At 44.0% G+C, this 5,324-nt stretch overlaps 1 pseudogene; it reads right to left on the reverse strand.

Annotated features, from left to right (window-relative positions):
• Positions 1 to 1,385: 1,385 nt before the first annotated feature.
• On the reverse strand, positions 1,386 to 4,277 carry LOC130493487 (oocyte zinc finger protein XlCOF6-like; annotated as a pseudogene).
• Positions 4,278 to 5,324: the final 1,047 nt, after the last annotated feature.

A 5,324-nucleotide genomic window follows, 5' to 3' on the forward strand; every position in this document is an offset into this window, starting at 1 on the left:
TGATGGCACTTAACACACACAATAATAGCAAAAGCTTGGTTGAATAAATCTATCAGAAAAAAACATATATTAAGTATGTAGATATATACAGTATGCTCAGTACACATTCTCTATTTCTGTGTATATCAGGGCAGATCTCAGTAGGAGTACCCATTAATAAAAAATTTAAAAGGTGAAGTAATTAAGAATCTACAGTAAGCACCTTAGAGCTGATTCCCTAAGAAATATGACAGACACACACACAACTAAGAAAGGGAAAAGGAATGGGAAAACAGGCAAGGATAAAGAGGAGAGAGGTCAATGTTAACTGATCCTAGGTGAGTGAGATGCTGAGAATTTCGGAGAGTCTGTGCAGCAGAAGTCCAATGAGAGGGGGTGGGGGGGCGTTGCAAAGCAATTGCAGAAGTATCGTTATATAGGGGAAACCTGCCACACCCTTTTCACAGGCCTGGGTTCCTTCTTTTAGTTCCAGTTTCTCATGAGAAAGCACTTTTCCATGATCATGATTGGTTCAAGAAATAACATTTAAATTTGATAGCAGCATGTTTTGAAGTTACTACCCTCAATAATCAGGGGGAAGAGTAGGACATGACACCCAACATTTCAAGATGGGGAGGTTTTCAAAGCACCAGGTGTGCCTAAGTCGATCAGGTGTTAAGGCTGCTCATAGGTGATTGCCTATTAAGTGGAAATGGTCTCGCATTTCTTTGATGTAATGCTCTTGAAGTAGAGATATGGTTGTACACAGGACGTAGAACTAGGGAGGGGCTATATAAAAACCCTAGTGACATCCTGCCTCCATAATGGAAATGCGCTTAGGACATGGCAGGCAGATGGACTCTCTAAAACCTATCCTAAATACCCACCCATCATACTTTAGGCTTCCAACGGGATGCCCTTCAATAAACTGGGAAATAGATACCCTTGAAGATGGCCACAGCAACTGAATCTTTTTCCACTTTCTGAGAATTCAAAAGGTTTCTCCTGCGTGGGTTCTTTGATGCTGCTGAAAACTGCTACATTGATGGAATTTCTTTCCGCACTCAGAGCATGCAAAAGGTTTCTCTCCAGTGTGTGTCCTCAGATGCCTTTTCAGATGGCCAGTTTGCCTGAATCTCTACCCACACTCTGGGCATTCAAAAGGTTTCTCCCCTTTAAATTAATACATCAACTGGTATAAAACGGTGGAATTTATATTTTTGCTTAGTAATAATTTTTAACACTGATAGAAAATATCCTAGTAGTAAATATAGCAGGGATTCAAATAATTATGCTTCAGGTGGTTGTTTTACCTTGCTTATGCTTATGTTTTTTTCTCTCTCCCCCCCCCAATATCCCATTTTAAATTTTTGTATCCTACATTTAAAAAACCAATAATTTTTTTTTTAAAAAGGTATCTTCCATGTATTGATACTTTGATGCTCTAGAAGAGTCCCACTGTGACTGAATCTCTTTCCACACTCTGAGCATTCAAAAGTTTTCTCCCCTGCATGGGTTCTTTGATGCTGTTGAAGGGTGCCACTGCGACTGAATTTCTTTCCATGCTCTGAGTACTCAAAAGGTTTCTCCCCTGTGTGGTCTCTTTGATGCTCTTGACGAGTGCCACTGCAACTGAATCTCTTTCCATACTATGAGCATTCAAACGTTTTCTCTCCTGTGTGTGTTCTTAGATGCCTTTGAAGGTGGCTACTGTGACTGAATCTCCTTCCACACACTGAGCACTCAAATGGTTTCTCCCCTGTGTGGGTTCTTTGATGGTCTTTAAGAGCACCACTGTGACTGCATCTCTTTCCACACTCTGAGCATTCAAAAGGTTTCTCCCCTGTGTGGGTTCTGAGATGTGTTTGAAGATTGCCACTGAAATTGAATTTCTTTCCACACTCTGAGCATTCAAAAGGTTTCTCCCCAGTGTGGGTTTTGAAATGCATTCGAAGACTGCCACTCAGACTGAATCTCTTTCCACACTCCGAGCATTCAAAAGGTTTCTCCCCAGTGTGGGTTCTTTGATGCTCTTGAAGATCGAAAGTGCGATTGAATCTCTTTCCACACTCTGAGCATTCAAAAGGTTTTTCCTCTGAGTGGTTTCTTTGATGCTGTTGAAGAGTGCCAGTGCGACTGAATCTCTTTCCACACTCCGAGCATTCGAAAGGTTTCTCCCCAGTGTGGGTTCTTTCATGCCGTAGAAGAGTGCCACTGCGACTGAATCTCTTTCCACACTCTGAGCATTTGAAAGGTTTCTCCCCTGTGTGGGTTCTTTGATGGTCTTGAAGATCGCCTCTGCGACTGAATCGCTTTCCACACTCTGAGCATTCAAAAGGTTTCTCCCCTGTGTGGACTGTTTGATGTATATGAAGATCGCTACTCTGACTGAATCTCTTTCCACACTCTGAACATTCAAAAGGTTTCTCCCCTGTGTGAGTTCTGAAATGTCTTTGAAGTTTGTCACTGCCACTGAATTTCTTTCCACACTCTAGGCATTCAAAAGGTTTCTCCCCAGTGTGGGTTTTCAAATGTATTCGAAGACTGCCACTCAGACTGAATTTCTTTCCACACTCCAAGCATTCATAAGGTTTCTCTCCTGTGTGTTTTCTTAGATGCCTTTTTAGATGGCCAGTTTGACTGAATCTCTTTCCACACTCCAAGCATTCGAAAGCTTTCTCCCCTGTGTGGGTTTTTTGATGCTCTTGAAGATCGCGACTGCGACTGCATCTCTTTCCGCACTCCGAGCATTCAAAAGGTTTCTCCCCTGTGTGGGTTCTCTGGTGCTCTTGAAGATGGCTACTGCGACTGAATCTCTTTCCACACTCTGAGCACTGAAAAGGTTTCTCACCTGTGTGGGTTCTTTGATGCTCCTGAAGAGTACCACTGCGACTGAATCTCTTTCCACACTCTGAGCATTTAAAAGTTGTCTCTCCTGTGTGTGTTCTTAGATGCGTTTGAAGGTGGCCATTGCGACTGAATCTCTTTCCACACTCCAAGCATTCAAAAGGTTTCTCCCCTGTGTGGGTTCTTTGATGCTCTTGAAGATGGCCTCTTCGACTGAATTTCTTTCCACATTCTGAGCATGCAAAAGGTTTCTCTCCTGTGTGTATTTTTTGGTGCACAAGGAGCTGTGATCTGTATCTCAAGTACTTTCCACACCGAAAGCATTTATGTGCCCCTGTTATACAATGTTTTGGGAAAAGTGCATTACCTTTCCTTCCCCAAGAGAACATCCTTCCACTTTCTGTGCAGATAAATGGTTTCTCTCCTGAATGAATTGTTTGATGTTGAAAAAGGTCTGATTTCTGTGAAAAACTCTTGCCAACGTCTGAGAAGTTATAAGGTTTCTCTTGTTTATGTGTTATTTGATGCCTACGGAGCTCTGCTCTACAAAGGAAGCTCTTGCCATTCTCCAAGCATTGATGGGTCTTCTTTCCACTGCGTATTTGCAAATGGATACCATATTGGGCCTGATCTGAGAAGTTCATTCTACACTCCGAGCGCTCATATCCTTCCTCCACCATGTGGCTTCGTTCATTCCCTTGGCCAGGAATAGGTTTATCTTTCTTCTCGATCATGTGACTTCCTTTCTGCCTCTTAGGTCTGCCTTGATTCCTGAAGTTTATTTTCACATCTTCATTCTTCACTTTATCTGACAGTAGCTGATGCACTTCCTCATCACCCTCATTCCATTGATCATCCCCTGCTGGAATGAAAAGAAAGATTCCATTAGCACCCTCAGAAGATCAGAGCATCCACACGCAAAACATTTCAGCGGCTTTTTCCTGCTGAACATTGAAGGGTACATTAATAGATACTTTAAAGGGACATGAAAGCCTGCTGAATCAGAATGGCTTGGTTTGCAGTCTATCAATGTATATAACTCCTCACTGGAGTGAATTGTATGATGTGAAGGGCTGATTTCCAACTGACGGTCTTTCCACATTTTACGCAATCATAGGGTTTCTCTCCTGAGGGAATTTCTTAGAAATAACACTCAGGTTCTTACTGAAGGTTTTTCCAAAGACCACACTTTCATTTTTATTGTCCCTGGAGTGGTTTCTCTGGTTAGCACAAAGGCCTTTGTTCCTTCTTGTTTTGGTTGACCTTTACACTTGGACAGGGATTTCATAAAAGCCTCTACCTTGGGATGGAACGGGCTTATTCCTCCTCTTGTCTGTGTGGCTTCCATCCTGACTCTGTGGTGCATCTCCATCCCTGAAGTTTCCTTGGGAGTCGTCATTGTTGGCTTTTTCCAAAGAGAACCCCTGGAATCCCCCAACCGTCTCCTCCATATGTGCTGCTGGAATAAAGAAAGATGTCCAGTCAGCACTTAACAAGAAGCCAAGCCACCCATCAGGCACTGCTCATTAAAGGGTGTGCATTACCTTTATCAGACTTTCATTCCCCCCTCCCCAATATTTCCACTGGTCACACCTTATCCCCAGCTAGGCTCCCCAAGTGAATAACTTTTATACTCTGGCTTCCCCTCCACTCCCCATACTCCCCACATGCACTTTCCCCCCTTAAAGAGGCAAAGAATCATTCCACCACTGTTCATGTTTGACTTGTCATGCAGCTCTTCTGATTCTCTTCTATTGACGATTAAATAGAAGAGAAGGTTTTTATACCCTGCTTTTAATACCCTAAAGTCTCACACAGCGGCTTACAAATCACATTCCTTCCCCGCCCCCACAACCTTGTCTTCTCCAGATTCAGCAGCTGGTCCCCTACTTGTCTCATACTGACCTAGCTATGGTGATCCACAGGCTTGTCACCTCTAGGCTACTGTCATTCACTCTATGCAATTCATAGTGGTTACTCTAAGACAGGGGTGGGGAACCTTTTTCCTGCCAAGGGCCATTTGCATATTTATAACATCATCCAGGGGCAATAGAGTCCAATTGCCAAAATGGCCATTTTCTCCAGGGGAACTGATCTCTATTGGCTGGAGATCACTTGTAATAGCAGGAGATCTCCAGCTAGTACCTGGAGATTGGCAACCCTAGTTCCTTACTGTTTTCTCTCTACATGTCAAGACAAATGGAAAGGTGTTTGGAGGGTGGCTTGTGGGCAGTTCAAAGGTGGAATAGGACTGCACACCCCTCCACCCGAGGGTGCGGGAGAAGCTGCTGGAGGGAGGGAAAGAAGGATGGGAGGAAGGGAGGGAGAAAGAAATGGAGCGAGGGAGAAAAAGAAAGAAAAGTAGGGAAAGAAAAGGACAGAGGGAGACAGAAAGAGGCTGGGAGGGGGCAGCTGTCAGCGGGGCAGGACGCCGAGCCTCCGCAGGAAGGGAAGGGTCTCCAGGTGCCCCGTGTGCTGTGGGCTGTTCTGCACGCACG

This window comes from Euleptes europaea, chromosome 1 (genome assembly GCF_029931775.1).
Source record: "Euleptes europaea isolate rEulEur1 chromosome 1, rEulEur1.hap1, whole genome shotgun sequence".
In the NCBI taxonomy this organism is placed as follows: Eukaryota; Metazoa; Chordata; class Lepidosauria; order Squamata; family Sphaerodactylidae; genus Euleptes; species Euleptes europaea.